Genomic DNA, 12,163 nt, shown 5'->3' on the forward strand with positions numbered 1-12,163 from the left:
GTAGGCCTATATGTATGTACTCATTTAAATTACATTGATGAGGGAAAATTAAGTATTGAACATTAAAGAGTTGATATTAATGGTTAATTTTTAGCCATTAAAAAGCTTATTCAACACTGCCCTTTATTTAACATGCACTAGAAATGTAGGATATATCTTTGCCCTTTTGAATAAATAACTGACATCCTTAAATTATATCTATTTAAATAAAATGTACTTTATATAAGGTTGACGGTTATCCACTGAAATGTACTGAATTTTACTCGGGAGATTAAATTCAGCTGTCCTATTTGAACTCGTTTCTGGAGGAGCTTTTGATTGGTCCTTGTAAAGTTCGTGTTGTCTCGTCTCTCTCCGGTTTTACTAAAGAATAAAGCGTCAGTGAGGTTCGTCGGGAAACTCAACAAGTCTGGGCTTGTCTTCGTGTCACCTGTCGTGTCTGACTGCAAGTATAGACCTTTTAAGTGTACTCACACAAGGGGCCCGCAACTAAATTGGCTCATTAACGCAGGCAAACAGGTGTGTGAGAAATGAGCCAACCAATTAAAAACGCACACGTTGTTTTTTTGTTTTTTTTTTACTATTATTTTAAACTATTATAGGAAGAAAATAATTAGCTCACCTTCAGATAGCATCGTGATATGTTCTTCCTGACTTTGAGCTTTGTTGAAGTGTGATACAGCCAAAGTGAAGGCAGGAAGCCTACTTAGTATGCCAGTTTCATTTTTTATTTATTGTTAAGTATCTAAACTAGGACTTTAAGCCTTCTCGCTGGCTTCTTAAATAACCTGTCTTACATATAGAGTAGGAAAACTAATCTGGACACACCATGTGAGTAGCCTGTTTTTTAACATGCACTGGTGAATGATGATATACAAAAACGGTTCAATAGAAGAATAAAAATGATGCAGAAAGTCTTTGTGAAATGCTAAAATTGTGATATTAAAGTTTCTATCTTTTAGCCTACTAAGTTGAATAGTTAATCTTTTAAAACACCAGTAGATTAGACTGTAGCATTCCTTTTCTAGTCACTTTTATTAACCACTTCATAATTATACCCTGATAATTTAAGATTTCAGCCTCAAATTGAGTGAGTGAGTAAGTGAATGAATGAGATCTTTTTTTTTTTTTTTTTTTAATAAGGCTGACATCATGCAAGTGAAACACAGAAAATAGTGCATTTTAGCTCCGCGGAGGGGGAAGGAGGGGGGGAGGTGAGGGAGCCTTTAATAATCATCGCAACACAGGCTGTCTTTCCCCTTTCCCCCCCCCCCCCCCCCCCCCCCCCCCCCCCCACCTTTAGGTGACATTAAATAATCAGCACGATAGTGCACGCTGCTGCACAGCCAGGCTGCTTGTATAACGGGGCTTCACCTCGGCTGAACTCGACGCATCTGGCTGATCGCGCGGCGCAGGACGCTCGGCGCTGTCTGCTGCCTCCGTGTCCCCGCTGAACCGAGCTGGATGATCGGCGGAGAGAAACGCAGAGGAGGAGGAGAAGGAGAAGGAGGAGGAGGGGGGGGAGAACTCTAGCTTGTGGACGCTATAAGAGACAGTCATCCAGGACATTTAGCATGACGACTTTTTTGCACAAACTACAAATACGATCGCCTTGTGCTTTTTTTTTTTTATTTCTGCATGTGTCCACCCAAACACAGGGAGGACACGCCACCGTCTAAAAATACCCGCGGACCTGGTTGTACGACACCCGGAGGAAGAGACCATGCAAGTTGAACTTGAGACAGGTCAGTGCGCAGTCTTCTATGCACTCTTTACCTTTCTGAGGCGTATTATTATTATTCTTTTGTAGGTTTCCTGATTCCTTACGTGCAGACATAACAGCAAATCACCGCTGGTTGTCATGTAAAAACGCACTTCAGAGCATGTAATGGCAGCCTGCAGATCGACTCAGTGAACATTGACACTGTTACGACTAAACCGATCCACTGTCCTCGGGTGGAAGTTTCCAAGGTGCTAAAAAAAACAAAAAACAAGCGCATTGTGAATATAAGAAGCGTCTCAGTCGAATATAATCGATCTTACAATGTGAAAACGAGTCCAAAAAAACAACATCCAGTCTTTATGTGAAATTAAAATCGTCGCCAGACTGTAAATTCTGGCTCGCAACAACCTAATAAAGAGGTCGCCTTGTGGTGTCCTAGTTTCCCTTCGCAGAGAAGCGTAATCTTCTTCCCCCCTTTGTTATCCCCGATGTAAAACAAAGACAGGCAGCCGAGCACGTCACGTCAGCCCAGCGAGAACATCAGCACTGTGCAAATGAGCAATTTATAGGATTTCAGGAAAAAAAATAAAAATAAATGTGCTTTTAATTAAGAAAAAGCGGCGTCTCTCGTGCTGTTCAGCTTGAGATAATCAATGTAAGACATGAGAACATATGGTGGAGCCGTGCGGTTTCCCCTCATGTGTCACTGTGGTTTCCCTCAGAGAAGTTTTTTTTGATGAAATTAATTCATTGAAATCTGAGAGGAGCTAACTGAGCAGTAGCTGGATGTATTTTTTTAATGGTTAAAAGTCCCCTGATAGGCTTCCAGTCTGTTTCTCAGGTGTGCAGCGAGCTTATAGAAAAAGATAAAAAATCATTTCTGTGTCTGTCATCTAAAAAAAAAAAAAAAGATGTTGGATTCAACTCAAAATCCTTTGAGAAATGATTAAAAAAAAAGGTGAATACAGTATAATGGTATTTGTGGTGTCATGTGTGTGTCTATACACTCAGGATAGCACCAACACATCTATGAAGAAGGACCTTTAGTATGTCAATTTTAAAGTAGGCTACCTAACACATGAGTCGTGTTACGGTTCATATAAAGTTCATTGTGTATCCTAAATCTTTTCTGCCAGCAGCTCTGAATTAATAATTGATGAGAAGGCACTTTTTTCAAGAGAAAAAAAAAACAAAAAACATGTTATTTTCCCCCGAGCAACTACATCAATAATTGCATCTGTGCAATTAAGATCATAGACTCATTAATGCTCTGCAACAAGAGGCGAAATGTTTTTTGGCATTGCATGAAAATAAATTTCAATTGTGATTATCCTGCTTTAAAAGCATAATTCATATAAACCCCGCAGTTATTTGTGCGTTTCAGGCAAGAGTCTTTTTTTTTTTTTTTTTTAGTTTCGTTGTCGGAGATCATGCCACAGATATCCTTCATGCCAAAGATCATTCTTACCCACAGCACCGCAGCACATAGCGGCAAATTTACACTCGACACGGTCTGAGCAAGATCATCTTCAGAAGTTGTTTGTCCTTTCATCCTGTGAGGGCCAGGAAATGTCTTCTTTTCTTTTTTTTTTTGACTATATATAGATAGTCAGATATAGTCTGTGTTTTTGTGTGCGTGCTTTCACAGCTATGGTGTGAGCTGGCTGCAAATTTGGATGGGGCAACGATCCTCTGAAACATCTATGCTGACACAAACAAGGTTAAGAGTTCGTACCTCCCCCCGTCTTCCAATCGTTTTCTCACTCTTTGAACGAAAAAGAGGAACAGAACTGTCAGGAGCCGAGTGACCTTTTGGCTGCAGCTCTCAGTAACTAACCCGCTGTCATGAGATTTATTAATGCCTCGATATTGCTTGTTTATAAAATGTAGCGAGTATTATAAACAGGAAAACGCCATTGTGCCTTTGAGAAAATGGAGCAAAACACAGGTGGCCCTCAGACAATGGACTCTGTCTCATTTCTCCACTGTGAGTCAGTGGGACAGGAGAAGCACATGGCTGCGGAGTGAAAATTGGCGTGATTATCATCTGATTTACCCTGCCACCCTGTAGCTCAGAGCCCCACAGTGGGCCATTCTGGCAGTGGCCAATATAAAGCTGAGAAAAAGCTGGCTTGTATTTGCCCAAAATGTCTCTCATTTGCTTTCCAAACAGCTTCATCCTCCCTCCCACTCTCCCTGCAGCTCTCTCATATCTCACGCAATTGATTGAAACCCTAAACGGCGAGATCGGGCCCGGCTCAATCCGGCACTTTCTATGAATAGTGGATCGGATCTGAATGTGATGCGGTGTGTTGTGTTTTTTTCAGGGCATTTCAGGTCAGAGGGCGGGCGGGGGGGGGGGGGGTTGGCAGGCATTGGAGATATTCTTCTGTTCACATCTGATATTGTAATGTGGCGTGTTGTCCCGTCCCGTCCTAAGATTTGCTTAAGAGGCGCTCAGAGACTCCTGTCACTTCCTAATCAGGTCATCTTGCACTTTGAGAATATTTGCATGTATAGAAAAGGTTTTGAAGGAGGGTTGTCTCAGCCTTTCTTTTTGCACATAACGATCCTGTACTTTATGACCTGTCTCAGCCACTTTGTCCTGCTCTCATCATCACAGATACGGTCGTTTAAAAGTAGGCGCACTGGGGCCTCGTCATATACTTTTTTTTTTTATTGCTATTAATAATGTAGCAAGCTATGAACTGACAGCACAGTGTGTAGATACTCGTGTGTATTTGGAAGTGCAACAAACGCATGTCTGCGTGCGTGTTTGTCGCTCCGGTATGCCTCCGCTGTCCCCACCAAACACTTCATGTTTTAAATCTCTGCGCATCTCAGTGCAGGGCATTTAAGTGCTTGACCTAATTTCTCTGGCAGCATAGAATCCACTAGTGAAGGCCTTCCTCTGTGTGTGTTTGTGTGTGTCTGTGTGTGTGTGTGTGTGAGTGAGTGTGTGCGCACGCGCATGTTGCTCTGGGTGTTTCCTTCTTGCCTTTCTAACAGGAAGCTGATGTGGAGTTCAACTGAGGACAAGGAAAAGGCATTTTCTTTCCACTGTGAATCATTTGAGAGAGAGAGGAAAAAAAAAAAATGAAAAAAAAAAAAAAAAAGAGAGGGGAGAAAAAAAAAGAGACCAGGCCGCTGCATTGATTCAACCCTCTGCAATCTGGCCCACTTCTCTCTCTCTCTCTCTCTCTCTCTCTCTCTCTCTCTCTCTCTCTCTCTCTCTCTCTCTCTCTCTCTCTCCCTCGCTCTCGTATTCCCTGCCTCTCTGTTTCTTCATTCTCCTTACCTTATTGTCAGTTTCAGCCTTTTTTTTTTCTCCTCTCGCTCTTTTGTTTTATTCCTAGTTCTTCAGATGTCGGATAGACAGCAGTGTTCTGGAGGGAATCGGTGGGTTTATAGAGAGTTCACGAGTCCTGTGAGAAGATTTTTTTTTGGGTGGGGGGGGTGTTAAAGCGTGAGGGAGACAGAGACGCAAAGCAAATGAAGCTAAGCTCTGTGGGGAGCAGTGCAGGTTCTTCCGGTTCAGTTGAAACACACAGAAGGCAACAAAAAAAAAAGTGAGCTACCTACTTTATGAGCTAGGGGGCAAAAAAAAAAAAATACTGATCAAACACCTACATAAAATCTACCTCAGGCTTTATTAAGGCCAGTGCTGAGGCGCCTTGAGGGATCGTGAATCCCCGTGTGTTCAATAAAGCTGTGATGTATAGAAACAGAAAGGAGTAAAAATAACTCATGAACACGAGTTAGAGATAAACCGCTTAAACATTTAACCTGCTTTCCCTATAACTGATGAACTAGCAAACACAAGGGGGCTTCTTTATTTAGCATTATACTCATTGACTTGGTGTATTCATCCTTACTGCGTCGTTCACATCAAATGGATTTGATTTGGAGCTCGCTGGTTCAAAACAAAAAAAAAAAAGCACATGTGATGTTTTCAGACGGTCTCAGACTTCACCTTCGCCCTTAATCTCACGCGTGCTTCTGTGTACATATTGCAGTTAAAAAAAAAAAAAAAAAAGGGGGGGATCGAGATCATTTATCTGAAGCAGCCTGCCCAGCTCCTCCTTTTGGTGTGATTACTAACATTTGAATGTCGGCATGACGGAGCGACAGCTTTGTAGCAGACGCTGCTGCTGCAGGAGATATTCAGCAATCCTTCTCTGCTGTCATAAATCACTTTCTGTGCAACTTTTCCCAACAAGCAGGAAACGATTATTACAATCTTACATTGAGTGTTTTATTTTGAAATGTTGAATCCCAGTTACTTTTTTCCTGATCGTTTTCATTTGTTTCCTTTTGCATTTGTTCTAAAGGCACAAATAGCTCCGACCGCCACTGATTGATGTGCTCATGAAATCATGTCGTTCTTATGCAGTGGAATGATGAATCATGATATGAATATGTTCCATGTAGGACTGATGAAAATATTGTACATCATTGAAACAACTCTTCTGCTTGAATATCAAAATGAAGAAATAGCAGCTGGTGCTCTGACCAGCAGCGTGGACATGTAGCAGCAGAAATAAATCAGTGCGGATGTACTGTGCTCAGTTTGCACTGGAACACTGTCAGAGAAGGACACGCAACAAAACGAGCAGACCAAACACTGAATCAATCACGGATCGTTGTGCAGCCGTGACGTCCACTTCTTGGTAATTGAAGTCTTTTTCTCTTGTGTGTGTTTTTTTTTTTTTTTTTTTTTTTTTGGTGCAGGGCAAGTGAGGACAGGAGTGGATGTGGAACAACATGGCCGTCGATACTGCAGCCCAGGTGAGTACATGATCACGCAAGGAGCAATAAAAACAACAACGTCTGTAAAATAGAGCAGCAGCGATGTAGCGGTGCAGAGAATAACCTGATACCATGAGCAGCGCTCGGCCTCACCTGTTCACACTCGAGCTCAAAGAATCATTTGGAAATTGAAACACTTTGACCAATCGTGACTCAGTCGTTGGAACACTGCGGGAGATGAGAAGATTACAAAAAATAAATTCTCAAATTGACACTCTGTTACAATTTTTAATGCAGACGAGTTTCTTAAAAGCGGACCCTGAAAAGAAAAAAAAAACAAAACACAGATTGTAGTGATGAGTAAGAGTTTGTGTACTTCTAATAATAGTTTAGTGAGAAAGTAGGATTTCATGTTCTTCCAAACAGCAAATCCTGACAAACCCTGTCTTAACTCCTCATAATTCACCGTATCATTCGGACATGGAGTTGATGCTGGATTGAGTTGTGAATTGTTCTTTTCACTCTTTCCTGGCTGCAGATAGCTGAAATAAAAGCAAAAGGGAAACATGCAGGACCTCTCTGAGGGAAATGAACGGGCCTGCAGCGGTCGTTTTTTTTTTTTTAAACCTGTAACTAATATACAGGGCGCATATTGTTTAATGTGTTTGTGCTAACACACTTTTCCTACATGGAGTTAAAGGTTCAATGAATGTCGGCTTAAAAGCTTTGTTAAATACACCTGTGTCACTTTCACACAGTATTTAGGCTTTCCTGAAGCTGCAGTATTTAAGACTTCTATTCAACAGAATTGATCACCAGGATGGGTCGCCAAGTTCACCAGTTGAAAATTAATTTTTTTCCATAATGCAGAACATTTCATTCTAATTAAAAAATAATTGCAGCTTTTGTGGAATAGGGATGGGTTGTGAGTTTGAACAATGCTTGGCAGCATTATTTGCTTGTCAGTGATGAAGTGGAGGAGTTTGTTCCTTTTGTTTTTTTTTTTATACATGTTCATCCTTCATTAGCTCTGCTGCACACCTATTCCCTATTTTTTCCCAGAGATTTTCAGGGCTCAGATTTAAATTTTGACCCGATAATGAGATGAGCCCTGCTGTCGTCCTCTGTGGTGTTAGAGGTATTCAATTCTTGTGCAGCGAAACATTTCCAACTTTAAGTACACTTATTTGGACTTTTTAGTCCCTTCAGTTAAGCCTTTTATATTCTAAGTATTGATTGTTTAACCCTTACCCGGCTCGTAAAGCAGCAACTACAGCATCGTTCAGTTATGTAACGCCTCCAAACCTGCTGCAAGTGTTCAACCTTTCACAGTCACTGCTGATTGGATCTCCTCAGTTGAGTCTCATTGAGTGAAGAGTTTGGGGGGGGGGGGGTATTGTTGGATGGATCAGCAGCCTCTCCTGCATCATAGACACTATCCTTCACCACTAAATGACTCAAATGGTCAAGATCAATGATCAAGACAGAGAACGAAGGCAGCACACCAGGATATGTTGTATCCGTCAAAAGATGAAACTAAGATTTTCCTGACTTGATAAAAAGACACTTCCCCAGCAACCTTTGAGAAACGTACACCGCATGGTCTGGGATTAGCTCAGTGTTGAGTTTATGTCGTCTCTCGTCCCGAAGCGTTGACTCAGGAATTAATTGGGGGTTTCTGAAGCTGTAGTTCCAGGAGAGGTCCAGAAAATCCATGTGCAGGATGTCGACTGGCATGTGGGCCTCTGCAGCTGGGACGCAAGGATCCCCATCTCCTTTGCTTCCTGTAGATGACCGTCCATCGGGAATGATGCGAGCAACACGGCCGTCCAAGCTCCACCTGAGCTTAGATTTGAAGGACGTTAAGGATGTTTCTTCTCGTGGTGGTTGAAAAACCTCCTGAGCTGATTGGCTAAACTCTTAGTAGAAGGGTAATCAACTAACTTTTCTCCACCACTAATCCCTTGCATCTGACCCGGCAAAGGCTGGCTGGTAAAGCGAGCTTTAACCTAAAAGTTTGTGAAACAATTCAAACTAAAAGGACAAAACCAGGCAGATATTTTGGACTTGAGGCCAGTTAATCAACTTGTGGATCAGGCTATAGGGCAGGATTCTAAAGGGTATTTGGAGGTCAGGAGAGTTAGAACTGTACATGGCAGGAAATGTAAGACTATACACACGCTCATAAATAGCTGTGTAGCTTATTGTCAGCCTCTGGCAGTAGACCAAGGTGTGCTATATCAGCCAAACAAGACAAATACATAATCAAATATAATGATTAAACCAAAATTGCTGATCATGCAACTAGCTGCTACCTATCAACACACATTGACCTTTTTTTGTGTTACACCAACTTGATATTTTTATACAGCATCAACATATTCAAAGTTTAGCAGATTCAAAATGGCCGTTGGGTCGTCGGTGTGTCTCCCACTTCACCTGTAGCAAGTCCCTTGGATGCGATCCGTTTGTTTAGTGGAGGTCCAGTCGGCAGCATGTCTCCCATCAGGTGTCGTCCAGATGTGCTAGTAAGAGCCATCACTCATCAGTCTCTCATGTGAAGACCCCCCCCCCCCCCCCCCCCCGTTCTTGCGTCATATCTAAGAAACGATTTGTCAGATCGGTCGAGTATCTTGATTTTTAAATGAAGCCTTGCACTGTTGAAAAGGCACGAAATACTAAACGTAGGGATTTACCTGTTGATGTGCTCTTTATTTCAGCGTACAGAGAAAGAGCAGAGAGATGTGTTTCTCTGTCCCGTCCACTTTTAATATTTTTAATCGGCATTTTTTCCTGCAAAAACACTATTGATACATTTTTTCCATCACACTTTGATTGTTATTCTGTGACCTGGATGAGTTCTTATTATTAGTTGATGTTATTAGCGCAGGGAGGCAGAGTCTGTTTCCAAGCATGTCTCAATTGAAGCAGTCCGTCAGTGCTGTACCATCCCAGTGATACACGGGTGATCACAGGCGAGTGGAACTTTCGGCGCTAGCCTCCTCTTTTTGTGTTTTTTTTTTAGAAGTTGTCCGTCTCAACAAGAAATGTTTTTTTACAGCTTTGAAATGAGACGTGACTCAGAAGCAGAAGCAGTGTCAGATTGAGAGCGAAAGAGGAAGGATTATAATCCCTTAGAAGTTGTCTGACTGAATGCCTGATTAAAGTTGACTTCCTGTCCTTCACTTGTTGCCCTCCCTGCCCCATCAACAGAGCCCTCTGTCCTCCAAGTTCAACAAGCAGGGCTGAATCGAGACTGTTTTTTAAAGTTATTTATGCAGGGGTGGCTTGAAGTTTGTGTGCAAGCAAAAAAAACTTTTCTGTAAGAGCTAATGTGCATATTATTGATTTGATTACAAATATTTAGTTCAAAATTATTAAAATCTGATTTTCAGTAATTTCATGTTTATTCATAATGTTTACAATTGTAAGGTCATGATTTAGTCATTAAAACGGTGAAAAGGTTATTTTTTATGTTTCTGAATGTTTTGGTCATGACATCACTGCGTAGTTAAACGTAAGCAGTTGGAGTCAAATATTAATGGAAGCTACACAGTGTTTTGACCGTGCGTTAGACCTTCTGTTAAACCTGTATTTTACTTTGAATTTTTTTCAGTTAACCTTTCCAAACGAAGGAAAGTTGTCTTGTTTTTTTTCGCTCGCGTTGCAAATACTGTGAGTTGACTCCAATAAGTGGTACAGAGGACGAAGAAAGAGACGGGAGTGCCACTACATTTTCTTTACTCTTGTTCTCAGTAATTATTTAGTGTAAGTACTCGGTGTGTACGATATAAAGATGTTAGATCATGAAGAATTAGAATTCCTAAGAGATCATTGAGCCGGGCCACAGATTTCATTCTATCATTCGTGATGCAGTAAATCTTTACAGACGCATCTCTCCATCCCAGTTTCCTGTGAGATTCATCGTTGACAACGAAAACGAAATTGAAGAGTTCCTCTGTAAAAAGAACTCCATCCCGCTTCAGTGGATCCGTTTCAGATTTCTTCCTGACTGAAGAAAACCGAAGTCTGCATAGTTTGCAGACTTGTCCATGAAAGATTTGTTCTTTTGACGGCGACACGTCGAACCCTTTAATGAGCCCGAGACGTGAACAGTCTGCTGAGAGTCAGACAGAGCGGAGCGCCGACAGCCAGTGACAGGAGATAGAATCCCGTTATTTCTACTGTTGCCTTTCTGCTCTCTCCGTTTTTTACAAGTTACATTCCACTCAAAGCTCGCCTGTTGTGAAAACTTAAATACCAACTCTTTAAGATGAGTATTTAAAAAAAATTGTGATAAAATGGAGAGTGGTTGTGACGTCTCGTAAGTATTCATAAAAAATGACCGTAAAAACGTTTGCTTCGTTGAAGTCAGGTCAAAGTTGTTCTCTTCTCGTGCTATTTGAATTTGATGGCGGTAGGTGTAGGCTCATCCCTGAACATAGCATTTGTTGCCTATATACTTGTTTTCTTTCCTTTACCCAGAATTAAAATTCGGACCGCATATTGGTAACAGTGACACACATTTAGTCTCCTTGCGAAAAGCGAAGGTGGATTAAGCAGTATCTGATTGCAAGCTTGACTGGTGTCATTCTGGATAGCGGGAGCAGTTCAGGTCCGCTGGCGTCCAATTACAAAGTATTACATACAAGGTAATTATGGGGTAAGGTTCATGGCAGTGTAACAGTATTTGCAATGTAGTAAGAGCACAATTACAACAGTGTTGGAAAGAAACTTTATCCAGTGTGTGTGTCACTTCACAAAGAAGAAGTAATAAAGGTGAATGGTTGCTCTCCAACCAGACAAGCAGAATGAACTGAGCAAGTTGCTAAAATCTCTCTCTCTCTCTCTCTCTCTCTCTCTCTCTCTCTCTCTCTCTCTCTCTCTCTCTCTCTCTCTCTCTCTCTCTCTCTCTCTCTCTCTCTCTCTCTCTCTCAGACTGGGGGCTACCCTGCCCTCCATGAAGCACTCGGCCACCGCTGCATTGTGGCCCGGGGCCTCATTTGAATGGGCCTTTAGTATTTTGTGTGAACAAGTCAGCGCCATTTGCATTTGTTCCAGTCACAAAGGTTTAACAGGTCAATAGGGACTCCCTGGCAGAAAACTAACACACTAGGGTACCTTTTTTTTCTCTCTCTCTCTCTCTCTCTCTCTCTCTCTCTCTCTCTCTCTCTCTCTCTCTCTCTCTCTCTCCCTCACGTCTGCTCCATCGCTCTGGTTGTCAGGCACCAGGCTATCTTGTCCTGGTAGGATAAAAACGCAAGCATGTGAGTTATAAGAAAAAAATTAATAAATTAAAAAAAACACAGGTCAAGTTAAGAAATAATCTGTTGTGTTTTTGACGTCTGGTTGAATGAGGGAGCAGTATTTGCCAATTGTAGGTATATTACCAGAGGAGATGCAGACCAGCTGTGGCTAAACTAAAACACTTGAATCATACCTTGTAAAGACTGTGAACTACTTCAGAAGGCAAACCAGGAAAATCAGTGACTTCAGAGAAGACATCTGTTGGCTCTTTGATGAACTGCATAAGAGACTCTCTCCAGCTTTATGGCGGTGACCCTGGACATGTGAAGGGGATTTCCACCCTTAACTAGGCCATCCAGGACACTCGTCACGGACCAGGCTACCTGTCACTGATCTACTTCCTGCTCAACTCTGAGTCACTCGTCATCCTTGGCAGAGGTTGTG

The 12,163-nt window shown here is 41.9% G+C and overlaps 1 long non-coding RNA gene across 1 annotated transcript in view; it reads left to right on the forward strand.

The window, feature by feature from the left end:
• Window positions 1–1,262: 1,262 nt before the first annotated feature.
• Window positions 1,263–12,163, forward strand: part of LOC306817647 — a 34,406-nt gene continuing 23,505 nt past the window's right edge. Inside the window, exons 1-2 of the long non-coding RNA XR_013778050.1 lie at window positions 1,263–1,745; window positions 6,455–6,511. This is a non-coding gene — a long non-coding RNA (uncharacterized lncRNA). The remainder of the gene's footprint in view (window positions 1,746–6,454; window positions 6,512–12,163) is intronic.

This window comes from Symphodus melops (genome assembly GCF_947650265.1).
Source record: "Symphodus melops genome assembly, chromosome: 22".
Lineage (NCBI taxonomy): Eukaryota > Metazoa > Chordata > Actinopteri > Labriformes > Labridae > Symphodus > Symphodus melops.